General features: G+C 39.0%; 1 protein-coding gene and 1 long non-coding RNA gene across 6 annotated transcripts in view; one reads left to right on the top strand and one right to left on the bottom strand.

The window, feature by feature from the left end:
* The window catches only part of cadm1b (cell adhesion molecule 1b), a 225,001-nt gene that overhangs the window by 154,274 nt on the left and 43,196 nt on the right, over window positions 1-27,531 (bottom strand). The window lies entirely within an intron of this gene.
* LOC129369790 (uncharacterized) overlaps window positions 1-27,531 on the top strand; it is a 53,984-nt gene that overhangs the window by 24,750 nt on the left and 1,703 nt on the right. Inside the window, exons 2-3 of one of the 3 annotated variants that reach the window (XR_008606981.1) lie at window positions 2,691-2,836; window positions 3,040-3,306. This is a non-coding gene — a long non-coding RNA (uncharacterized LOC129369790). The other 2 variants (XR_008606983.1, XR_008606982.1) reach the window with 2 other exon arrangements.

The following is a 27,531-nucleotide window of genomic DNA, read 5'->3' as shown; positions in this document are numbered from 1 at the left end:
GGATGTGTGGGAACCCCCGGGAGCGGAGACTCCAACATTAGTGAAAATGCCACGGAGAGTAATTTTCGAAATTCCTGTTGCATCATTCAAACCCGCCGCAAATCACCCGCAGTTTGGACCGAGGCAAAGTGGGATGTTATATGGCCCCAGTCGTACAAGCCCCCGTCACTGTGCTAATGCGATTCGGCTCCAAAAACAGTCAAAGGAAATGAGAAAAGCTCCTCTTTCTCACCTTTGCCAGACTTAGAAATGATACACAAGGGGCTTTACACCGCTAGCGAGAACGGGGAAAAGAAAAGATTGTGAAAAAAATCTTTCCGTGATGCATTGACATGAGAGGAAGAGAGACGGGGTTCAGGGACTGCAGCAGCAGGGGTGACGTTCGTGATGCTAGATTTAAATATTGGAATAAAAACTGCGGAGGGGGGGAAAAAAGAAGCATGATTGGAGGCAGTTTTTTATTCTTCAAATAGAAAAAGGATCGACAGCGAGCTGGATACCCAGAAAAAATAAACTCTGATAGAAGGCATTGGGGATATAAGTTTCCCATAACACCTGTAGTGTTCACTATTGATCATTTGTTAAACAACTCCCCTAAATGCAGGGAAAATGTCCAGTTGAGGGGAGGTAAAAAAAAAAAAAAAAAGACATTTGCAGGAAGACATTATGAATCTCAACGGCTTGGACTGTGTGGTACTCGTGTTTTGATTTCTCATTTCTAACATAGTTTCCATTAACCTTCAGAGCAGAGAGAGTCGGGCCTGCAGGCTATATGAAATAAGCTCCTAAACAAGACAAATTATTTATAATTCCTCATGTTCTGTTGGTATGCTTGTTCATGGAAGAAAAAAATACAATGACACACACACACATGTGCAAACACAGACATATATTTGTGACGTGTGTTGAGGTTCATGGCTGGTGAGGTATTAACTCAATCAAAATCATAAGACCCCCTGCATGTTATTGTTGACATACGTATATTTCATGCATCTGGACAATATTGACGGGCAAAAACACTACACTTCCACGTGCCATCTATAGCCCCGCTGCCTTGGTAGAATAATTTCTTTAACTCAATGAAACTTGGAAATATAGATATTATTATTTCAGTGCTGCACAGGAAAGGGGAAACCGTTGACGTACAACTCAAACCACCTTTTCCTCTCTCTCTGTATCAGCCGAGCTACACAAAGACTGGCTGCATGTAAATGATGGAAAATCAGTTCATATATCGAATGTTTTTTAACCATTTTAGACAGGAGGAGCGTGCTCTCATCGAGTGGCAGCCAGTGCAGTCAGTGAGAGGTTGATCAATCTAAGGTGAGGCTCAGCTCGCTGCTGCTTCACCAGCTTTGCTTCGAAGCATTTGAATGGGAAAACGCAAAAATTCAGCGATTTTGAAGAAAAAAATGATCAAAATTATATCAGAGTATTACACGACTACAAATGTTATACATAACATTCATTATTCATTGGTTTGATTTTAACTCATACATAACAAAACAGAACCAAGGCAATCATTAGTAGTTTTTCTTTTTTTTAAAGAATCCAACCTTTTTATCCATTTTAATGTTTGTAGAGTAAGAGCTGATATTAGCTCAGGCAGAGCCTGCAGAGGGAAACTCAAAAGGTATGACGCTTGTAGATTGCCATCTGAGGTTTTAAAATAAAGTGTTTAATGAGAATCGTCCTCATCACAACTGTTTGTGCTTTTTTGCGGGGAGAGATATTGAATCTGTATCCACATATTTAGCCGTCCAGGCTGAGGAAACTCTACTAGTTTCTCCAAGATCTCATTGAAACGACTGTAAGAATGGGCTGATGCAACTTCTTAGAAAGCTTGGTTTACCCAGATACCAGTGACTAACCCCACATTTCCTTTAAAATCTGTTTTGTATTCGATTTTCATCTAAAATATTGCTTGTTTTGAGATGGTATTTTCTTTTTGTGACTTATTCTTTATTGATTTTACAATGAATTAAAATAGAAAACACACAACACATTCAACTAATCGCCTGATAACAACCTTTATTTGTTTATACAAAGTGTCAAATTTGTCCATTTGTGTAGTTTTAACCTGTTAGTCAGTTTCTCCATTAGAAATATTTCTTCCACTATTGTGGTCCTTTTGTCTCTTCGATGTTGTTTCCACTTAATATGTTGTGGCCACCATATTAAGGAATTATTGACTTAAAATAAGCTCCTACTACATCTGGCTGAAAAGTTGCTTGTAGTTTTGTCTTATTTCAATTGTACTAAGATATTTTCACTAAAAACTAAACCAAATATACTGGTTTCCACATGTTCTGCTGCTTTATATCCTCATTTTTTAGACTGAATCTTTTCCCCCCCATGTAATAGTGACTGAATCGATTGCATCTTTGTCCACGTTTGTCGGTGCTCTGTTTAATGTTATATTTCTAAGATCGATACGCCTTTTTTTATATATGTAATCTGTGTCACTTTGCTCTCTTCTTTGTCTGATAAAATATGGTGCTTTCATAAAAAGCTTTCCTAGTATAACGCAGAACCATCTCGGTGGGAGGAAACATCCATAACTACTGGCTTTAAAAGGCCACAGGACCAACAAACCTTTTAAAAGACTAGAAGAGGTGTAAGCCGAGATACAAAGGTCAATCTAATATGGACTTCCTTAACGATTGTTTCTCTCTTTGACTAATTCCCAGGGGCAAAAAACACAAGAGAGAGAGAGGAGAGTGGAAAAGATCCCCTCGGCGCTTCTCTGCCACCTTGATCACCGGGAATTCAACTCGGGCGAGATTTTCGCCCGCCTTTAAAGTGCTCTTCAACTAACCTTAAATGACTCTTAAAGGTAATGTTCACAATTTTCATAAATATTTAAAGATATACCCGTGGAACGATAACGGGGTGGAGGAAGTCCTGGCTCATGCCGGCTATTACGAGGCTAATCTAGCCTCCCTATGGGAATTTCTACATTTAATTTAGGCATTTGGGGATGATGCTTGGCGGCGACAGGGGCCATCCATCTTCTCTTAACAGTCCTAATCTTTATAGAGGCTCCAGACTTCAGGTAGTGCGTGTGATGGATAGCACCTCTGGCTGAAGACAGTCCATTAGAAGAAAGAGAATACCACAAAGCAAAAAGCCCGGCTCCGTCGTCTCGAGTTCAATTCAGCGGTAGTAATAGCAGCTCTGTTTACTGCCCTGCAAAGGAATAAAAAGATACACTGTTTTGGTACAAATGTCCGACCCAGTTAACCACTCGGGAGCCCTCATAGTTTCAGGTTAGCGAACCTTAACCAGGCAGAAAGTCTCTGCGACTGCAGCCTGACTGACCCTGGCGTTGGGAACATTACGCACAGGCAGAATTACGAGCAACTGGTGGTGGCTTGAAAGCATCCGCTTCATTTCAAAGCTTCAATCCAAAGCGGAGTTGAAAAAAAATATAAGATAAAATCTGAGACGTGTTCTTACATGTATCCCTGAAATAGCAAAACAAACCTTTCAGCTCTGACTGACTGAGCTCTTGATACAGTCCACTGATTGACAGTGGGTGACAGCCCAGACACTGTTTGATATCAGACGAAGTTTAAAACTTCACTGTTTTGTGAAGACTGTCTGAAACAAGCTGCGTGTTTGGAGTTTCAAAAGGGTGAGTGGGCGTGAAAAAAAAAAAAAAGAAAGAAAGAAGAAGACGGAAAATCTGCCTGGAGGACCAAACCTTAAAGGTTTAAGACGTATGGTGTCTTTGTGTCTGCGATAAATTTGACAGAGCATCATTTTCTCCTGTGCTTCAGAGGACACACTGCGGTTTCTGAAGTTGCTACAAAGTCAAAACAACACAAACAGAACCTTTGCACTTTGAGACCACTACGTTTAAATGCTTGGTTCATTCGGTTGAGCCTTTTGGATTTGTTGTAATGTCGCTTTCACGGTTCATAGTAGTATTATCTCGTGTCCCCATCATCTGCAGCCAACTTTAACGTCAAATCTGCATGGATTCAGTGTACTGTGAAGGAGGGAGACTTCTTTTAAAAAACAGCAAATTCTGCTGATTGGCTTAGTAAATAAAGAGAAGTGTCTCCAAACCTCAAACCCAACAGAACTATGAACAACCTCAGCTGTAAAAGATTCTTAGGTTTTAAACGCTGATATGAACTTTGGGTGATTGCAACAATTACACCGGGTTTTACTGCTATTTTAAAACAAAGAGAAAATTATTTAACATTGACATGTTAAGCTGGTACCAGTTCATATCAACAACTTGCACAACAGGTGTGCTCACTCTCTCCATTGTTAGAAAATCTTCCCTTATTGTAAAAGGAACAACAATCACTGCATGTTAAGGTGTTTCCACACCTGATACACCGGTAGACTCGGATCGATTGGGAACCAAAATTGAAACGTCTCATTGTTCACCCTCTCGCTTGTGGCAACGCTGCACTGAGAACCGCTGCAGGAAACGACACAAAAACCTCTGAAGACGTCATAAGCATTTCAACAAAATGGAGTGGTGTCAGAGTTTAGCAGTTCCAGGATTTCTCATTTGTCTTTGATCACAACCCATTTCTAGCACTAGACTCAGGCTTTGGTTTTGATTGTATCTAACCGGAATGCTTCTCCGGCCCTTTTGGCGAATCGTGCCAGAGTTCGCTTCAACCAAACAGAGGGTTTTAGTTCGCTTTGTTGATACGCATCAGATTTCAAATGTGAATCCACACACCGATGCAAACACGCCAGACTTTCTACACCAACAAACTAGAGTTTGATTGAAGCGGACCAAACAGGGCTGGTGTGAATGCATCCTAAGACATTGACAGCCTTACCTCTGCATCACTGGAATGGCATTTTATGACAAACACGAGTTTGCAACAATGGGCTACTAGAATCTATATATACAAGCAAATCTGAATCCGTTGGACGCAGAGAAGCGAAGAGTAAATGGAGGAGAAAATTTACAAAACAGAGCCTGCTACTATACCAACTACCTCGTAATATCGTTTTGCAGAGTTTGGTGTGTTGTTATAATGAATTGTAAGACGCTGTCAGTTTGTATGAGCTCAGCTCGTTACGTGCTCTGGGGAAGAGCCAGGTTGAGCAGTGAATTACGTCTTTGAAGGGAATTGCTTTAATTTTGAATTCGCACAAACCATCTAGCCGAAGAGCGAAGACAAAGACTGGCGTTAACTTCTTCATTCCGCTCCTAATTAGTCTGCAATAAAAGCCGCTCTGAGTGCAGGTCAGAGAAGAGTGCGCTGGTACCGTGATCCTGTTGTGTTTCTGCTCAAAAAAATGTCAAGGACCTTGTACCAAAGCCTCCAAAAACATGTAAGGAAACGCGACCCCCGCTGACCCCGGCACCGGCCACCTCGGCTCAACTTTTCTCAACTTTGATGGCGACCTTTGCGCCGGAATAACCTTGTGCGCTGTCAAGATGGTGCTCTGGAAAAGGGGAGAATAAACAGAGAGGCAAACTTTGCTAATTAATCAGTTGAAGTGAAGATGATGTGTTCTACTCCCCCCATGATATCCAATTAAGAGCCGTGTTTATCACTGGCGCTCGGCAGTGGAGCTTTTTACAGGTACCTACTGCTGCTGCCACCACTTTTATCTGTGCAGACAGCAGGACACCAGTTCAAAACAAACACACGGATGATATATATATTTATATATATATGTGGAGTTTAAAAAAAAAAAGTGTTGTTCGTATTTGCAAAGAGTTGTTTTTCACCGAGTCATTTTGAGCGAACACGCACAGCAACAACAACAGCAACAACAAAAAAGGCCCCGCACTCTTTATCACACATTGGTTTTGTTTTGTATCAAGCCAAAGTGCATTTCCACCGAGTAAATAAAGGGAAGATAACATGCAGTAATCCATCACAAATCATTTCAGGCCTCCCATCATCTCTCACAGCATGGTCGCCTGCCTTAGCTTTAATTAAGTTATTTGGGAACTGAAGAAATAAAAATAAAGAGAAAAGACGGAAGAGAGAGAGAGAGAGGGAGACGAGTGTGTGAAGTGTGCGAAGTTTCTATGGAGACCTGAAGCTTCTGGCTTGATCCCAATAATTTGTTTTTGGATGTTTTCATGTTGTTGTTTTTTTCCCCCTCCTCTTAAACTAGTTTCTTTACTTTAACTCTGTCTCTCTCTCTCTCTTCGCTCAGGCGCACATTCCACATGTCACCTCACAATTTGAGACTTGCAATAACAACTGGTGTATTTTAAATTTCACACTCCAGAGTCACAGCCAGGATGAAATCTGAGGGGGTTTTTTTCAACTAAAATTTTGGAGAGTTTAAAACCAAAGTTTCGTTTCGGATCAAGTTTTGTTTTGATGACCAAAACTAATTTTAACGCGACTGAAAGGACTACTCTGCAGAATGTCACGCAAAATGATTTTCAATGCAGGAAACCAGAATCCCTGTTATCTCACAGCCCCAGCAGAGATGAAATACTTTTTGGATGGTTTACGGTTTTGTTTTCCAGTTTCACCAGACCAGGATCTGGTGGAGGTTTCTTCGTATTAAAACGAAGACGTTCCTTCCCACTGTGACTACGAGTATTTATTTTCTGCTCAGTACAGAAAATAAATACTCAAACTCAATTAAAATGCATTCAACTGCACCAAAGAAAGAGAACGGAGTCCCAAATTAATTAATAAAAAGAGGTAATCTGTTACACGTGATCCTATTAAGTGTGTCAAATTTACCGATATGTAGTTTTCTACTTTTACTTTTCTTTTTGTATTAGTTCATCCAGAGAAACTCCTCTTAGTTTATACATTGTGGAGTATTTTTTGTTTTTCCTTCTTTCTTGTATTTCCTCTAATTGGTGTAAAACATGTTGAATTGCCTTGTTGCTGAAAATGTGCTGTATAAAAAAAGACTTTACCTTGCCTTACTTTATTTACATTTGCTTAACACGACAGCTTAATAAATGTAATATATTTACCTGGATACATTTTATTTGATTACTCATGACATAATTTGAGTCTTTTAAAGTTGGATCACCTGGGTTCTTTTTACAGTGTAGGATTAAAAACAGCTATGAAACAAACTATCCATTTGATTGGATTACATATTTCTGTGAAATGCGTTCGATCTGACATTTCTCACAACAATCATCAAGGATCGACGCCATACGAGTCAGTCAATGCTGACGGATATTTTTCGTTTGCAAAACATTTAAACTCGTGTTTTTGACTCGTGTTTTATAGGAAGGGTTCTCACAGTGTTTCACTTCAAATACATCAATAAAATGATCTGATTTACTTGTTTTGCTCTTTTATGGTACTCTGGCCTCCACTGTCTCCAGATTATTGAAACTCACAGGAGTGTGTCAGTGCGCAGTGTGTCAGTGGACGTCATTTACCTGAACGGCCCACTTTTGGACCCCACTGTCGAAACAGCTTCAACTGATGGACGGGAAAATACAAGGTTCTGAGAAAAGTACAATCCGGAGGGAAAACATTCTGGGTCACATAGTCAAAAGGGACACATAATAACGTGAAGTCCAAGGTTTTTGAATAGCTTGCCTTTAATAGATTAATAAACCCGAACTACACTTTGGCACACACTACGTCCTTGTCTTTGAAAGAACATTTTACTCTCTGGGGAAAAAGCCATCACATGGAAGGATGGTCTTTAATTTTCTACATGTTGACTATGGATAAGGTCAGAAGATAAATATTTAAAGAGGACACCATGCACTTTTTTTTTTCTCATCTTACATGTTACGTTTCCATTGAAGATGTAATTTACAAAACCTAAAAGTTTTTAACTGAGCTTCTTTCAAACACTTCGCCGGTAGCAAAGGCTCTTAATGTCATGATGTGTTGTTTATCTTCTGCCTCCGCACAGGCTGATTGGGCCAAACTGACACAAAGAATAACGCTCTAATTCGAACAATAGGCTTCTCAATTAATGTGCATTGTCCTTCTGCAAATGAATAAACAAACAAGCAATCAGAGCAGTGGAAAGGGTGAACTGATGAGTTTCTGCAACAATATACCCGTTTGAATCGACGGTTATTTTTAGTTTACCTCCAAAAAACCTTTGCTTTCAAAATGAGTAAAGGAGCATCGTTTTTACACAGAAACAGAATAAAAATAGTCTTCTAGTGTTGATCCTTGACACTCATTGGATCATTTTTGAAAAAAAAATCAAATGAAATGAGTAAACAATTTATTAATAAAGACAGTAAAAAAGTCAGTAAACAAATTACAAAAATTCCTGATGCATAAAATAAAATTTTATGTGGCGGTATTTGTATATTGCTTTTTTTCTTTTGTGAAGCACTTTGAAATGTCTAATTGCTTGAAATATACTTTGCAAATAAATCTGATATGTGCATATCCTACTGTACAGTTTCATCACCAATGGTAAGATATTAACTGTTAATTTTATTTGAATCAATTTTGAGAGAAAATGCGGTTTTCAAAGTCTGTGGCACATTCTAAAGAGGTAACATGGAGGGCTTATCGCCTTTCTGTTGCGGAAAAAAAGGCATGTAAATAATCAAGTTCAATTTCACAGTTAAGTGCATCACAAATCTAACAAAAAGTTAAAACTATGCAAAAAGGCTGATGTAACTTCCATGAGACGCTTAAATATATCTTACATACAAGCCTACAAAATTTGTTTCCACCCATTTAAATGTAGCAAAATGTTCCTAGTGGCTGTTATCACTTTATTGGAGACGAATTTGATTTCGCTAAAATGAACCGAAAATCCCGAAAGAAACATTCAATTCCAGCGAGTTTTGAATGAGTCATTCTGTTACTTGTTGCTGTTGTAAAACATTCAATCTGTACAATCTTGTGTTTAGGAATATCACTTAATCAGAGTGTCCATTTAGACAAGATTTTAAATATTTTCACTGCAGACCGAACCAAGCGAAAGAAAATGAAACCCATTTGTAGATGAAAAGCAATGATAATAATGATAATAATAATAATAAGCCTTCAATTCATCCGGGCTGAACCAGGGTGTCATTGAAGCGATGGTGTAAACTCAGGCCTTCAAAAAACCAAAACCGTCCAAACAAAATCCAATTTGCTTTGAAAGCAGAAACTGCTCCCACACATTGTTTTCCAAGGTAATCGGCAGTCAGAAACAGTAAATTATACATCTGGAGTTTGCAGCAGATATTCTGTGGGGTTACCCTGCCTCAGTCGGCTCCTCAGTGATTTGCAGATCAAGGCTCTTCGGGGGCCACGCCATCTGTTGCAGGAGCACTTAATCTTCCAGAGGTGGAAGTTGGTTCATTACGACTCCGGCTTTATGTTTGGCATTGTGCAACGTTGCGGCTGATTAACTAATGCTTCAGCACCATTGAACCCAACAGCTGAGCCTTTGCAACCATAGTAAAAGAAAAAAAAAAAGTAGCTGTAACTTCAGTGTATGTGAGGACCAGGATTTGCCGAGCTGGTATTTGTTGGAAGAATGGAGGGTTTCACTCTGTTCAGGAAGACGCAAAGGCCAGAAAGACAAAGGGTGGTTGCCAGGGCAATAAGACAAGTTTACTGTACTAGAGGGGTCAGAGCTCCAGGTCAGCAAAGAAAAAGCTAGCTATATCCAACAAAATATCACATTTATTGGAGGCAAAGCACTGAAAGTAGTCGGTGTTAATATTTTGTCCTGTTCGATTCAGAGTTTCTTTGGTTGTGACGACCAAAGAAATTCCTGACACCATGCGGGTAATTGGGTATTAAAGCAATATATCAAGCTTTGAGAATCGCATGTAGCGCTGTTTAACCCATCATCACAAAAAAAAAATACAAATAAAAAAATAAAGAAGGTGTGGTGGACCAAGATATGATCGTCCACCTGAGTAAGAACAACGACTGACAAGCTGGACTGAAGGATCATTCATTCGAGAGGTTTCACAGATCTACAGCTCATGTGGAAGAATCTGTTAGCAGGATAACTACTGACTCTGCCTCCGCCAAATCCTGGCCTTTTCGGAGGAGCGGCAACAAAAGCCACAGGAAGTTCCACTTGTGGTTACCTTGAGTTATGTTGGTGACAGTCCCACCATAAGAAGGATCTCCTGTCTGATGAGGCCAACAGAATTACTATGTGCAGCAGAGAACCAGAGGTGGGTAGCGTAAGCCACATAAATCAGAGTAGAACTACGTACACATGGTTTTACTCAAGTGAACAGCAGTCGTCCAAGAAATGACTCAAGTAGGAGTAAAACAGAAAAAGTAACTGATCACTTAATATTTAAAGAAAGACATCAGATGGATCTAAATATAAAGTTATACGGAAATGTTGGTGGATTAAGGGCCGATGTGAAAATAATACAAATAACAAAATCAGGCAATACTTAAATATTTTTCTAAATAGGTTTATTCAATATAAAATTTATGAAGCAAACAGAAAGTGGAGGAGTGTGTCTACAACCGATGAATTATAATCAAGTTGCTCAAGTAAAACTACAAAGTATGGATTAGTAAAAAAAATATATATTTTTTTGGTAAATATAACTGAGTAAATGGAGCTAGTCAGTACCCAACTCTGCAGAAAACTAGCGTACAACCCAACATTGACGACACCACAGTGAAAGTTAGCAGTTTGAGATGCGTTTCTTCAGCAAAGACGAATTGCTCAGCGCCGATTGAGCGGAAAGAAGCAACCGAACACAAGACAGACCTTAAGAGCTGAGAAGCTCCAAGAGACATTGTGACTGGTTGGAGGTTCTCCTTCCTGCAGGAGAACAATAATACATCTAGAACCAGAGTTATAATGTAATGGTTCAGCTCAAACTGTAACAATGCAATACAACGTTCAAGTCCAGGCAAACGTTATTTAATGTTGAGTGAGGCCAACAATGCAATAGCATGAGCTACAATGCAAAGAAGAACAGGTAATAATTCAGTCTCAGTAAAGCTGTTGCCCCAAACGGTTTGCAGTTGCAAAGGCGGCTATTGACTAAATACAAATGCAGGCCACACACTTCAGATTACATAGATGTCCCTGTAATCTGTTCACCTCACAATTTGAATCTACTTTTGTTAATCTAGCAAATGAAAGTCCAATGAAATACAAAGAGTTTTACGGCCGTGACATTACAAAATGTTGAAACGTCGAAGGGGTGACGGATTTTATTACGCGTTAGTTTGATATTGCTGGTTTCGACTACAACAGAAAGCTTTAATGTGCTCCTCGACGAGCACATTAAAATGCAAAAAAAAAAAAAAAAAACGTTTCGTATCTGAAAGATATCTGCAAACGTTGTTTCCACTGATGGTAATGAGTGGGAGTACTGGCAGATGAGATTGTAGAAGTAAGACAAAGCAGAATGAGGGATCCTCTCATGGGAGGAGGAACCTTGGCTTGTAGCTCCATCCATTGTCTCCTGGGCCTTTATTTTCCTCTTCTTCAACAGAGGGATAATCTGCTTCAAATGACACCATATTGTTGATAGCAGAGAGGCTCATTGTCCCCCTTTCATGTCCCTGATAAAAGACACAAAGAGCTACTGTTCCAGCCACTGGGACTGAGAGGTGAGTACCATTACACTTCCTCATCTCCATAAAGCCCCCCCACCACCTCCAGCACCTCCACCCTCCTCCTATTCATCCATTTACCTCTCAGGACGCGGGGCCGCACCGGAGGAAGGAGCGGTCGAGTGCAGAAAGCTGCCTCTCCTCGGCCAGGCACCCGGCGCAGGCTGATGTGCTGAGTAGTGACAGTCAGCAGATTTGCTTTGTTGTGCACTTTCATTTAGGCAACAAGGGGCTGTTTTCGTTAAGTGCATCTCGCTGGGATGAAAGAATCGGAGCTGGCAAAGGCAGGCAGCGTTAGTTTTACTCCATCACTTTGAAATTCCAGCAATAACCATCTGTCTAACTCACTGCGGAGATCCGGGCAAGCACGACTGGGACAGATTACTCATTTCCGCTCTTAAACACACATTGGGAATTTTATTTATTTATTTATTTATTTTTCTCCCTCCATAGCCACTGGCGAGGCAGGTTTATCGTGATTGAGTCCTAATGTTACGTAACGATCCTTTACTGTCGAGACGATCCACTGGCAGCTCCTGAACCATATTCAGAGGATGAGGTAATGCAATTTAACTGGAGCAGTTTTCAATTACTGACAAATTACTCTGAATCTGATTAAGGAGACAGTTGTAGTCCAGTTTAGAAAAGGTTAATGAAAAGTTGCGCAGCAGCCAATCAAATGACAGCGTGATAAAACAGAGTGATCCCCATGTGAAACATGGGGATCACTCATAGGTCCCTCAATGCCAAACAATCAAAGGTACGACTCAAAGAGGAAGTTTTAAGATAATAGGTTCTTTTTTTAATGAATTATGCTAACAAAGGTACGACTGGACTACTTTAGTAAAGTTTTGTGGGAAGGCGTTTTGCCATTAAGCAGAACAGAGCAGATTGAGTTGAGCTCAGTAAGCTAGCGTAGCTAACCGCTATGCTAGCCGTCTTCACACGTGTTTTCTGCATTTTAAATGGCTTTCCGACTTGTAAGCCGTGTGTTCAGTTCAGCAATTTCTCTTCATGTTGTCTGACTGTCACAAAAGATGTCCCTCAAGGTTCTGTGTCAGACCCAAGACTTTTTGCAATTTACCACTGTAAAAATGACAATTTACAACAGAAAACCTATTGTAAAATTTGCAATTTACAAGTGTAAATTGTGAGGTATATCATATCCTAATCCCATCCATGACTCGTCAAGTCAATGCTAGTCTTTATATTTCCTGGACTTTGAGGTTGATAACTTCTGGATTTCTGCCACAGTTTCTGGAACGATAGCCTGCAAACTCATTATTCTTGTTCCTGGAAGTGAGAGAGCGAGCAAAAATATGTAACCACTTGCTGAATGAAATATTTTGGAGTCGCCCCCTCCCCACCCATTTTTTTTTTTTATGTTATGCAAAGTCTGTATGGAAAACAGTTTGAAAATAGTTCAGCGCCTCAGTCGTGCATCACAGTCAAATGGTTCGGCATTCGCAAGAGAGGCTGGAGTCTGAAACCTGACAGTCGTCCAATTCACACATCCACTGACCTGGCTGTCCACCTCGACCACACACACCCCCACCCACACGCACACACGCACACACACGCACCTTCTATCTCTGCCAAACACACATACAGAGAAAAAATAATGTGTGTGCAAAATAAAACCTTCACAAAAAAAAAAAAAACATGAAATAAATGGAAGGCAAAAGCTTTTGTGGGCTCTGAAGTGACGGAGGGTGGTGGGGGGTTACTGACCCTCACTTGGCCATCTTCATTAAAGTCTCTCACAGAGCAAAACTGACTGTAGGTCAGTAGAGCAAGGCTAACCGCCACTCCACACACAGGATCCAAAGGACTGCACGGAAACATTCACATATTTGTTTATCAAGAAACAAAGACTGTCACAGTCTATTCTCACACTATAAAAAGGTCACATTCACAGGTGCAACAGTGGTTTAATTGCACTTTTCATACTGTTTTGAGCCTCAATAGGGGCTGGAAATGTACGATAAAAAAAAACAAAAAGAGGTAAAGCTCAGAGCGATTGTTTTGTTTTACTCCCCAGAATATATTTGCTGTAATTGTTGGCATTCAATTTACACATTATATTTTTTCCAGCTGATATGCTTTATACAAGATAATCATCAGGAGGGGAGGGAAAAGGGTAGAGATTTCAACTGGCAAACAATGATTATTTTATTCATAATAATCAAAAGGAGAGCAATGGAGCAGGATGGGAGCGGGATGCGGGGGGCATCAGGAGAATTTAAAAAGCCATAGAGGAGCCGGACAGACCCGCTGCATCGCTGTAAATGAACAGAGGAAAAAAACAATATATATCTAAAGATATATGTCTATATATATATATGAATTTGCTTTTTGTTAATTAAAAGGATTAAACGAGAGAGAGGAATGTCGAATGCAGACCTGGATAATAAGGTAATGTTATCGAGATCAATTGCCCATATTATTATAACAAGTGAAAAAAAAAGAAAAGAGGAAAGTCTTTCTGCCAATGCCGTGTTTCACACCATTCATGTGTAAATGAATCATCACACATTTTGCAAAAATATGTCTCTGCGTGAGTTTCTTAGCACTTGACAGAGCACTGTATAAATACAGTACACTGTATTTATACAGTACGATATATATATATAGATATATATATATATATACACTTATATATATATAAACTTCTCTGGTAGCACAAAAGCACCCCTGCAGTTAGCTCACAAATTATTTATACGAGAGGATTTTGTCATGTTTCCTGCAGACGAGAATGTTTTCACAAATTTATTTGGATTATTTTTTTTTAATATATTTCAAATCACCAAGTTAATTTAATTAAATCTGACTGAGATATCACAGCTGAGTTTTTTGTATAATTTTTTTTTTTTTTTTTTTTAACATAGCAAAATCCTCCGTGACTGAATTAAAACTATTTTGGAAAATAAATAAATAATGGGACAAAATTTCCAAATTGTCATTGCCAGTTATGATAAATGTTTGATTGGATTTATTTACTTTTATAAAAACTGCCTGAAAAAAATGGACTCTGACAAAATAATGAGAAAATAAAGACATTTCGAGGGTAGCATTTTCAAAGGGACGCATCCTTTTCATTATTTTTTTTTTTTTTTACAACACTGTTTACCATATTCCAGGGTGAAAAGTTAAGCAGACGGTTTATTTCAGGTTTTTAAAGCTGGGGGCTGACTCATAACTTTGACAGTGTCTTTTGTCAAACTTTAAACAGTGTCTCTTAACAGCTTCTACCAGAGTCCAGGCCTTACACAGCCTGGTGGACTGGCACTAATTTCTTCTTCTCTTTTCTCTTAACTGCAGCACAATTGCCCAAGTAGGCAAGCAGAGTAAAAAAAAAAGAAAAAGAAAAAGTGACATAAACCTCTGAAGGGTGACTGCTGCCTTTTAACATAAAAATACCAAAGATCATTTTTACCCAAATGTTAAAAATAAAACGCTGTAAATGTATATATTTAGTCATTTCCTATTTATATTTTCAGAAATACTGTTTTCATAGGACAAATTGGTTAGCTTTAACTACTTGTCTAATATTAGCTTATTGAAATTGAAGAGGTGTTTCTAAACTTTTTATCAAATATGAACTTTTTCTGCAGCAAATGTGACTCGTGTGCAACGACTAACCTAATTAAAATGAATCAAAAGCCAACAGAGATTGATAATAGGCAGTATAAAAGGAAAGGTCTATTTTCATTGGTGTTTGGAGCACAAAACTAGCACATAGTTGAGTTATTTATTTAAAAAAGAAAAAGAAAAGCTAATTTTATTGTCTCCAGTCAAAAGAGAAAATGGACTAGAAATACATTCTGAGTTAAATTTCTTGTTGGGAATCTGATGTGTCTCATACATCCTCACTTTCTATTCCTGGTTCAGTTCCCTGAATGTATTCGCTGACTCTGTAAGCCCTTCTTCTTGGCAAGCTGTTAATAAATAAAGTCTACCAGAGCCAAAAATTTAAAAAACATTAAAAACTAAAAATAAAAAAATGTTGGTTGATATTTGAAGGAAAAAATCCTCATCTTGTTCCTGAAAAAAAAAAAATCTCTGTTAATGTAACCCTATGTTTCATAAACATTTTTAAAACCTCTTTATAAGGATTACAACCTGAATAAATTCTCAGAAATGTCAGATTCTTGCATTTTACAATATATTTATGACAGGCACAAGATGTGGTTTAGTTTTTATGCTACGTCCCAATAAAGAGAAAATTCCCAACAAACTCAAATATCCATTCTTGTTTAACGTGCTAATTTGGGGATCTTCATAAGTACAAATTAACTTTCCGCAGAATATAAGTTTCCTATGTAATGGAATGAAGTGAAATAATCCCAGAATAATGCAGAAGGTGTTTAAAAGATTATTTATGCGTTGTGTTTTTATGAAGAAATTTTAGTTGAAGAGGTTTCCAATTAAACCTACTGCTATGTTAGTAACTATCCAACCATATCCACAAATATATTTACATAATCTGAAAACACTGTGCAGGACAAAGAGCTCCAGATATATTCAAAACAAGAAAATGTAATCAAATTGAAATAAATTAAATTTGTGTTTACTAAATCTTGCAGAAATAATCAATAACTGGTGCTATATAAAGACGAACTGAGATAAATTGTTTGTAAAACACATATTTTTATTTGTTCCCCACATTTTATTGCTTTTATTTCCACATAATTCTACAATACTTTCGCTATAAAGCTACAGCAGAGAAAGCGTTAGCCGCCATAGCGTCAGCATAAGCACCCCACATGCAGGGTCTAATCCGCCATTTGATTCCCAACCTTTGAACCTTTCCGGCAGGTCTGTCACTTCATTGTCCCTCTGCTCATTTCCTGTCTGATTATTATAAATAAAGGCCTCTAACGCCACAAAAAAAAGAAAAAGAAATACTCCAAAAAAGACACAATTGTGACCAAAAATGAAGAAAAAAAAAAAATGACAAACAAAAGTTTTCAATTAGCGCATCTGAGTAAAACGACGCGACAGCGAGCCAATCGCGTCGCTTTCACAGCAGATCTGAGTGACCTGCACCATGCCCGGTCCAAACGTTCGCCTCATGGACTCTATTCAGGAATGCATTTATGTCATTATTCAATCTGCATCTGTAGTACTGTAAAGACATGCGGCAAATCCAATTGATACAGTCCCGGCACCTGTCTGTACAATGGGGCCGCTGTCACGCCGGTCATTCGGGCTCATGACAGCGGCGCGGCACATGTGGAGTCGCTGACGGTTCAGTTCCATCGAGCTTCCTGGTGAGCCGCGACAAAGCTCGACCCCCCTCCAAGTGGAAAACACCACTTATTCATACAGGATTTCCCCACTGTGACCTGTCAAAATGGCTGCCGTATAAAACACAAAAAACAGGGTCACCAATGCTGTGGTGTTGTGCTGATGGGTTTCTGTCCCGGTTTCGTGTTTGCTTTTTTGTTGATAAGTTTGAAATCTACACAGCGAGCTCAAAAGATTGAAAAAATAAAGAAATAAATACTCATTGGAAACAAACAAACAAAAAAAAATACAGGTGATCCAAATGATCTGGGCTCTTTTCTTAAATATACAACACAGAACCTGACCTCATTCTACTAGGTCTTAAACAAGGAGCGGTCCGTATCGGTCCTGACCCGATACGTCCACCGGCAGCGCAGGCTCCAACCAAGGACGGTACATTTCATGCATGTGCCTCACAGCTGCTGGTTGTTTAAAACAGTCGCAATTTTTAAGCAGCATCAAACAATTTTTAACCTACTTAATCTGAAAACACCTGCTTGCAAAGTGATTCGTCCGGTTTCACCAGACACGACACGGATCCGCTGAGAAATGGTAAACATGTTACCGATTTCATGTCTGACATTGTCCCCTGCTGGGTCCTGTCGTCTGCGGTTGTTCTGGCAGCGGAGAGCAACAAATCAGGATTGAGATAGTCTGCGGTTTCAAAGAAATGACTGACAGCTTTATAATGCAGAGAAAATATATATGATGTGTCATGATGTCTTTTTTTTTTTTTTAGCAAAATGAAGACGTTTTCTCAGATTAAGCTTTTTCTTTTTTTTTTCCCCCTCCACGGAGACGATTTTTAAAAAATATATATATTTTTGCTAAACATTTTTAGATTTCACCAACATAAATAATTCACTTGGCGCCTGCAAAAACACACACACACAAAATAAAAATCTAAAGGGACAACTGGAATAAATTGAATAAAATAATATAATTGGAACGATATTGAGGAGCCAGGATTGCGTCATCCTGCACTGTTGATGATACAAATCAAAAATATTTAAACCACTCGGCACATTTATTGAGTGAACAATTAAATAATTAATCAGAAACATAATTGAATGATTAAAAAAAAAAGTAATAATAATAATAATAATAATAATATGAGGCCCTGTTGAGAAAAACACCCCACAGGCTAAAGATTAAAAGTTTAATACCTGCAGTGAATATTTTTACAGCCCGGTGATAATAAAAAGAAAAAAAAAAAGATTTTGTCTGATGAAAAGCTGAAGGAAGGCTTTTCCCCGCCCGCCTCAACGTCGCTCCCTCAATGACAGTTAAATTATATTTATGAAGAGAGAGCAGACGTCGTGTTTATGAAGCATATGCTCGCACTTCTGCGCCATTCCTGTCCAGACATAAATCATCAGATCCGGTCTTATTTAATTTCATAACACAGAGGGGGCGAGGAAGAAGGCGTTTAAAATTAGCAGGAGAAAAAAAAAGTCTGTAAGGAAAAAATACAACAAAAAACTGGATCCTCTATGGAGGACCTGGGAAGAGCTTTAGGTGGAGCGTTTGAAATGAAAGCTTGAGGCTCAGCGTGTGGCTCAGCGTGTGGCTCAGCGTGAGGCGCGGCGTGATGGGTGAGCTCTGACGTGGGAATAAATTGATCTTTCTGGTCTCTCTCAGAAATAAATATCTCGAACCTCTTCCTGAACCCTAAACGCCTAAACGCCTGACAGCCGAGGCTGACGGAACGGAAATCCAAGAAACTCTTCATTACCTTTTCACTTCAAAGTGAAAAAATAAATAAATAAAGAAATAGTGAATTTGAGTGATTTCTGGCCCGAATAAATGCACACGTGTCAGAAAAGTTTCGGAGTTCGTTATCCATGTTTTCAGTTATCGCGCCATGAAAAGGCCCGTTTCTCTGGAGCGCCGTGGAAGTAAATCCGGAGTGTGTCGATCGGAGCCGACCCAGATTTTAACCTCAAATCGAGTCGGCCATTTTATTCTCTTTTGTAATCGGCATTCCACAGCAGGAGCTAAATTCAGCGTCAATTAATGGTTAATAACAGCGACACTGGTCCATTAAAACAAGCTGCTGCCACGAGCATCACATGTTTAGGCGCAAGGAGCAGAAAATATTAATATCAAGCTATGAAGATTTCTGTAAACACACACTGTTAGATTAATATTTAATCAACCATCCAATGGCGTCCAGTTACAGCCGGAAAGGGAAGAGAGCAGCAGGTTGTGAGAAAGAATAAAAATAAATCAAAAATCAAAAATCTGAACACTGTTTTCATGTATAATTGCAAATTATACATGATTGAACTTCTTTTGTTAATTTTTTTAACTGACAGGTTTTTAAGTTTTATGAGCAACTACGTAAAATGTGTTTACATTAAGAGCAAACTATTTTTCTTTTTCTCATTTCGTTATTTAGATTTTATATGAACAAAAGAAAACATAGAGATGGTTTACGTTCTCTCTTTGATGCCGAGTTCTGTCTTTATGGAAAATGAAGGAAAAAATAGAAAGTGGTTGACTTCAAAGAACTGCTAAAATTAAGGCTGTATATTTAAACACGTGGCTCGGTTCTATATGATTGCTGGCCAAAGTTATTAAGAGCCGCTCTGCAGGGCTTAAAGGGCCACATGTGGCTCCGGAGCCGCAGGTTGCGGACCCCTGGTGTAGACAGCGTAGCAACACGGATGACACATCGAATTTCATTTCTTTCTTTTCTTTGCTTTTTCTCCTTTTAGAGAAGTTGAAGAGTGGGGACATTTAATTCCTGCATTTTGAATAGATCAACCTTTATCACAGTACTTTGATTAAATGTATTTATATAAATATATATATATATAAAGGAAAAAATATTTTAGCTTTGAAATAATCCATTATTGGAGGAATTATTCCTCTAATTGATTCGGAGGCAATGGGTTTGCTGATTTGCTGTGCACTATGAATAAATTAAAACTACTTTTACTCATCCTATTAATAAGGAAATGCAGACTCATTATTCAGTCTTTAATAAATACCGCTAATGGCAACACTCCACGAACATAACGCCACAAGATGGAGCTGCATTTATTTCTTCTTCTTTTTTATAAAAAATATGATTGGAGGATATATTATTACTGTTATATGGGTTTGTGCCACAATAATAAAGTTTTATAATTAAAATGTACATATAACTAAATAAAAATGTTCTGCAAAAGAAGTCATTTAGTGGTTTTTGCTTATAACACAAAAATTCATGACTGCAATTGCAACTCACGACGATCCTCAGCTCTGCTTTTATTTTATTTTGGGGATTTTTGTGTGTGTGTGTGTGGGTGTGTGTGTGTGTGTGTGTGTGTGTGTGTGTTGCTAAAGGTTTTCATCCAAGGAGATCAGACAGCAAAATGGACAAAGAGAGAAAAGGGGAAGACATGCAGCAAAGGTCTCCAGGTCTTTTATCTGCCACTGGTGCTGCAGATGGAAATGAGCTGGAATGAAGCTGCTGTCGTCTTTGAGTTGAATGTTTCATGACCCCAGAAAAAACAACAGCAAAAGCAATTAAAATGGTGCTATTATGAGACATAGTATGGAAAATATTATATATATATATATATATATATATATATATATATATATATATATATATATATATATATATATATATATATAGCATTGCAGTTCCACGTAACTGCAATGCCATTACATAGAAATCAGTCTAAAATTAATTGTATGCAGACTAATAACGTCTCACAATAACACATGCAGTTTTACTAATATTCTCAACATTAATGCTTCACCATGTAATCAATCGCCACATTCAACACTTTCATTTCATTTGCAATAAATTCAGCTAATAATGGCAAGCCAGTTTAGTTTTGGACAAACGTTGGTCCTCCTGCATTGCTACGCCTTTCAGCAGCAGAGTTACAGCGTCCATGTTGTCCCTGTGTTAGAACCTGCTCCCCTTTAATTCGGTCTAATTATCTTGGGTTGTTGTGTTTTTCTTTCTTCCAAAAAAATGTCCCTCAGACTTGCTTTGAGTTAACGAAGAAACAAATTGTTTTTGAAAATGAATTAATGCATGTCAAATCCGAGAAGGTGAGCCTTTCAAATTTAGGGCCCTCAAAATCCTCCCACCCACTGACGCTGAAAGGAGAGCGACTTGGATCGCACCACGAAGCAAACGAGGCTGCTGCCAGAAAATAAACCTGGATCTCTTCAGAAGTATTTAGCCACACTTCAGCTGTTTTATTTTTTCTTTTAAATAAACTTTTATTTTCTGCTTATCCAGATCGTACTGTCAGATTTTTTTTTCACTGCCTCAACATGACAAATCCTGGCAGCCTCCGTGTGAAGACACATTTTGGGTTAAAATAGGTCAGAATGAGCACAAAAAAAAGAAGAAAGAAAACTCCAAATGAGGCAACAAGTCATTCAACCTACTTCAAAAAAAAAAAAAAAAACCCCGTCGGGTTAGAAAGAGAGTTTCTCTCTCTAGCAAGGAATCACAAAAAAAAAAAAAACATTTTTGACCACCCCAAAACAGATTCATTAAAAACCAAATGTTCGCATGAGCAAAGCAGACTTGGCTGAGATAGAAGTAAATGGTCACACCGGTGAACAAGAGCTTCCATTTTGTTTTTAAAAAAAAAAAAGAAGAAGAAGAGTGAGCACACCTGGAGGCAGCTCTGGATCTCCAACAACCGCAGCATCAAAGTGGCAAATAAAACAGACTTGTAAATCACAGCCACAGAAGTTCCTCTTGAGCATCAACATTTCCTTAGAAGGCTGCCTCATTTATTTTTCTGCCATGCATATTTAACAGTCGCTCTCGCTTGGGAGAAGCAGGGCCACTTGATGAAACTTGCTCCATGAATTCATCAGCTGTCAGAAAACATGACAGCCAAATATTTCTGTGTCAGGAACACATTAGGATAAAAAAAAAATAAAAAAATTTGAAAAAAAAGAAAGAAAAAAAAACCGAGGACAGTGTAAGGGAGGAAAAAAGACGAGGATACGGTGGGAGGGGAACGGAGGGGTCACGGTTATGATTAACCAGTCAGAGCACGATGCAACGGAAACAAGAAAATATTAAATAGGAGAATCGTCTCGTCTTTAAGAAGTCATTCAAATAAGACAAACGACTTCGTCGCGAAAAACGACTTGTTTTCTCTCGATCTTTGAAGATTTGTTAGCACAGGAATCAACTCTGGTCTGGTGCCAACATGGAAAGACTGAGCAGGCTTCATAGACAGTTTTCATTTGAACCTGCTGCACTTCCTCCCAACTTCTTAAAAAATTATTTTCACTTCATTTTCAGGTCCAAAATTATCCAAAGACTTTACAACAGATGTGTCTAAAGAAGGTAGACCTTAAAGCTGAAGTGTATGACTTTATTTATTTTTTAAGTTTTGTTTTCAGATTTTTCAGGCAATCTGTGGAAATAAAAAAATCAATATCCAACCAATGCCATCAGCAGAAAGCCACCTCTCCTGGTCAGAAACAACTAATCAGAATCCGGAGGAGGTTCTTGGTGCTGCCAATCATTCTAGCGTACACGCTGCTAAAATGCTAAACAACTTACTGTTACAGAAAAACTGTCTGCTGTCAGAGGTGGCTACGATAACTAGCATTAGCAAAACACATCAGATTCCGTTGTGCAGCCTAGCAGGCTCGCATGATTGACAGCGCTAAGCCTCGCCTCTTGGCTCTGATTGGTCCGATCCGTGCGTTTCTGCAGATGGCAGGGAGGAGCCAGAGGAGCTGGAGTTTTTTAACAGACTATCTGTCTGATATTACACTGTCATAGCATAGTTGCAGTTTTAAGAAATGTGAAAAATAATGTGTTTTTAACTTTCATTTCTATTCCAGAACAAAGGAAAAACCACAAAAATAATAACAACATAGAAAGGAAGAAAAAAAAAGAAAGAAAAACTTGGCAGACTAGCTTGAAAGCCCAAGTTCAAAGGAGTATGGACTTGCGGCGCGTTGCATCATGTAGAGGGCACACCACCAAGCCATCTGAATGCCAGCTCTTCCCAGACAAACTTGCTGCAGAGCAAGAGCAACAAAATAATGCAAAGATCGCTTTCGTTCCCTATTACATAAACAAACAACTACAACAAAAAGAGTCATCTCCTTAGTGTTATTTCGAGAGGCATTAGAAGAGACGCAGAGAAATCTAATTTACTTCAGGGTCACTGCTTCAAGTGTCGGCACAATCAGCAGCAGCACGGAGAGATTTGCTTATGCTAAAGCTGCGAACAGGAAAAAAGAAGCAACAACAATGTAAAAAAAAATTAAAAATAAAGAAATAAATTATCTCCAGAACTGCCGCTGTGAGATTCCGAGAATTTACGTGGCTGCATCCATAAAGGTCTAATTTAGCTTGTTTTTCTAAGCGGGAGCTGCAGGAACACACCCACCGACTGCCACATGACCTCCGCAAAGCACTAAAACACAGGGTGTTTTCCCTCTCGGCCAGCCATAATCATACGCTGCTATTTATGTTCCGGCAGCTGGTGGGTGGCTGTGCGCAAAAAGTCACTCAATCTGCCTCCCTTTTATTTTGCCCCCTGAATCTTTTGAGGCGCCATAAAGTTCAGCTGGATGCAAAATGCCTCCGCTGGTTGAGATGTAAATGCCTCTCGCTAGTCGACTGATGGCTCAGAGAAGTTGCTCCGCTGCACATGCGAAAAATCTTTATTGTGCAAATGGCTGCTTACCCCTTTTTTTTTTTTTTTTGCTGTAGTTCAGTTGGAGCTTGATGTTTCCTGCTCTGTTGCTGATGCTTGATGATACAGTTCTCAACATTTTCTTTTTTTCGTTTTTTACATAATGTAAAATTCTTTGCACTTTGGTTTTTTCATCCTGATTCATATGTCCAAAACCTTTAGCCCGATGGGGGTGCAAGTACAGCCTGGCGACCCGCCAGGCTTGTAATACACTGGTGGGAACTTGGCTGTTCTGGTTTAAAATGTAAATGAAATTTCACTTTATTTCTAAAGTGGCTTTCATGCTGATCAATCAATCACCATTTAATCATTCAAATGTAAGGATCTTGTGCAAAAAAATTGTTCTGTGAACATCCTGATTTGTAATCCAGTGGTAGTTTTGACCATGTGTGATTCTTTTTCAGTGTTGGCACTGGAGTGACTGACTTGTTGTCAGTGCTGACGACGAGTGGATTGGTCTCAACAGACTTCCATTAAATAAATAAGAAATATTGGGGGTAATATGACATCACAACAGAGAATTATTAAACGTTCAAGTGATTTTCCATGATTTGGGAGGCAGGTGGTTTAAAAGCGGGTTTTTTTCCCGATTCCATAAACGTCCTTGTTTAAACATCATCACCATGTTTATCCTCCTCAGGGTTTTGCTGCTAAACGTAGCAACAGAAGGAGAAGAGGACGACGACACACCGGCTCACGATTAAAAGTAGGATAAACTTTCTTAAGGCGTTAAACGCCTCATGCAATCAGAGGTGAAATTAGCACTTTGTTGGTTATTAAATCCCATGGAGGCATTCATCTGATGACGCTGCTCTGTCACACCTCAAACTACAAATTAATTGGGTTTAAATGCAAAAATAGTTGCACCTCATTTTTCCCTCCTGAGAAATGTTTTGTATGTATATGTGGGTGTGGACACATGTATAAAAACACACACACAGGTGATCCAAGTCCAGACCTTCCTGTAACCTACGCATGTCCATGATTTATTTACTCAGAAGGATGAAGAAATTCTGAGCAACTTCAGTGCAAATAAAGATTTGTGAGAGATATTTATGGCGTCAGAGCTTATCGATTCTGTGGGAATAAATTATAGCAGCATCATGTGCGTGTGGTAAAACGGAGTTAGCAAGGCGTTTTTTTTCTTTCTGTTGGCAGTAGATATAAACCCGTTCCCATGGTTTTACTCTTTGTTTCCACATGCTTCTCCTATTCCCCAACCGGGAGCCGTGGAGACTTTCTTTTATTTTTTTTATTAGTTTTGTCTTCACGTCCGTCCACTGGCTCTCGCCCAGCCTCGTTTGTCACAGTTTAAGCCGTTAAACTAGGAACTATTTATTGCCGTCGATGCTGGAAATGGTTTAAACGGGTACATAATTTCTTGTAGCTGTTCCCTAACCCGCGAAGAAGGATGCACACACGTCTTGATGTGCGTTTCTTTTTTCTTTCTTTGCGTTTTCAGGACCGGCCAAGTCGGCGACCTGCGGCTCCGGAGCCGCGAGTGTCTTTTTGGACCCGTCCTCTGTTTCCTCTTAATGACTTGTTGGTGAAAAATGATTAAGTGCCACCTAATGAATGCAGATTTTAGCATTAGTTTGTTTTTTTGTTTTTTTCATTGAATTGCATTTCATTTTCACAGCAGAAGGACGCTAAAAGCACCGGCGATGTTTGTTTGAATTCGTTTTCTTCTCATTGGACGGAAAACTTTGTGCTGCACAGTGTTTCCCACAAACGTCAACACGCTCCTTTTTGCCAAAATTTCGCTTTTCTTTGTTTCAAAACCCAAAGGGTCAATAAATAAAACAATTGACCCTTTTGTAGGTAAGGGTCAATTATTCAAAAACTACTCGAACATTTGAGGAGCTAGATGAGTTTTGTTTAGCTTGACTGACAGCAAACATGGATTGATAAAGATGGAGACCTTCAGGGTTAAGAAAATATGATCCCTTTGTTTCATTTATGCAACAGAAAACAATGTAAATACTTAACAAAAATAATTGACAACTTGTGAATTTGTAGAATAAGAAACTTCATAATGGGGATTCTTTTCCTGCCTACTAAATGGATTTTCTCATTATGTTAACATAGTGCTGCAAAACACTGTATATATTTACAGCTACATACACACTATGACCAGGGGGGCCTGTAGATGTGGAGGTCGATGTATGCTCCATGAATGATGAGCAGTAATGTGTTTAATATGTTTTATCTTCAAAAACATACAAACTATGTTTGTTTTAACAAACTTCCAAAATCAATGTAAAATAAAAATAAATAAAAATAGATAAAAGTCACACCAGAAATGCTTCTTTCACCATGTTGTAGCATTTTATCTGTTTATATTCCTGACCCATTTACCTGAACTGATTACCAGCACAGTTGCAGTGAGCTATTCTGCTGCCCAGTTAGCTTGACCAGCGACCACATTACTGGTCCAGCGTGGTCTACAGGAACTGCCGGGCTGGTGGTTTCATCACAAAGACTCCACACAGGCCGCTCGATAAGCCGCCGTTAAACATTTTTCAAGGTAAAGCAAACAGCCTCTCGAAGTTCAATATTGATTTTCAGCTACCGCAGTCCTCAAAATAAACTAGACGGGGCATCAAGAGCTCCTCAGTCAAAGTTTCGTTTGCGGGGCCTGAGCGGCGAGGGGAGCTGGCAACAATGTTTTAATGGCTGACTTAAAATGATATTTAAATGAATGCAACCACACACACACACACACACACAACATAGTAAGGGTTGAGAAAAAATTCAAATGGGTAACCTTAATTAATTGAAGCTGCTCCGCTCTAAGTCTAAACCACCTGGTTGTCAAACAGGGAGCACAGCTGGCCCTTCTGCACTCTGTGAGGACTGGCGGCGTGTGTGTGCATGCGTGTTTCATGACATGTAAGCAGAAAACAATTAAAAACTGGTTTCTGCTGGTTTTAGAAGTGACAAAAATGTTATGAAAATAAAATTTTGCGTGCAAATTAGAAAGTTTGCAAATGTACACAAGGGGATTCCAATCACAGATGTTTCTGCTCTGAGCATTCTAAGATAAGGTAGGACGCCTTTCTGGGCTGCCGTGACGTTTGGAGCCGAAGTCACACTAGGAAGTTCAATGTGATTATTTAATAAACAAGTTATTTCGCAGTGGATCTTGATCACAGTAGTAGCAGTAATGGAGGTCAAACTCCATTTTTGAATGCATTTCTGTACAACTATTTTGAACTTGGAAACTCATAGCCATATTATCGCATAGCTTCTTATTGTTTATCCACTCAGCAAGGTAATATGTGGGTTGAATATAATTCAAAAGCAGTTTCTCTGAAAAAGAAGTGATTTAGACTATAAACCGAGATAATTTAAACACCTACAAAGAAATATACCAGCCATTTCTATCATCCTCTCACTATATATATATATATATATTATATTCAACCTACATATTACCTTGCTGAGTGGATAAACAATAAGAAGCTATGCGATAATATGGCTATGAGTTTCCAAGTTCAAAAGTAATAGTTGTACAGAAATGCATTCAAAAATGGAGTTTGACCTCCATTACTGCTACTACTGTGATCAACATCATTATTATTTTATTTTTTCACTGCAAAATAACCTGTTTATTAAATAATCACATTGAACTTCCTAGTGTGACTTTGGCTCCAAACGTCACGGCAGCCCAGAAAGGCGTCCTACTTATCAGCTTCTTTGAAAAATAATTAAAGAGTAAGATAAATTTAGGGCAGACACCAGGATTTAAAAAGCGCCCTTCCTCGACATCAGCTTTCATCGTGTGCAGAAAGAGAAAAGTGGCTTAAAGGACTGCTAAGACACCATTTAAGTTTGTTTTTTCTTTCTTCTCTTTTTAAGGTCACGCCGTTTGATCGGTGGGGCTGAGCAGCCCTGGCGACAGATGTGAGCGGGTCGCGTTCGCTTTGCCCGCGCTGACGTACCAGCCGGAAAATTGGGCCGGGAATATTCATGCGTGCGTCCTTGCAGAGGATCCCGGGGAGTATCTCTCTTTGGTGACCATCGGCCGACCCTTTCCGTAACACACG

Source organism: Poeciliopsis prolifica, unplaced genomic scaffold, assembly GCF_027474105.1.
Source record: "Poeciliopsis prolifica strain line A6 unplaced genomic scaffold, Auburn_PproV2 SCAFFOLD022, whole genome shotgun sequence".
Taxonomy (NCBI): domain Eukaryota; kingdom Metazoa; phylum Chordata; class Actinopteri; order Cyprinodontiformes; family Poeciliidae; genus Poeciliopsis; species Poeciliopsis prolifica.
Note: the sequence above shows the minus strand (reverse complement) of the source record. Positions and strands in the feature narration are given on the sequence as shown.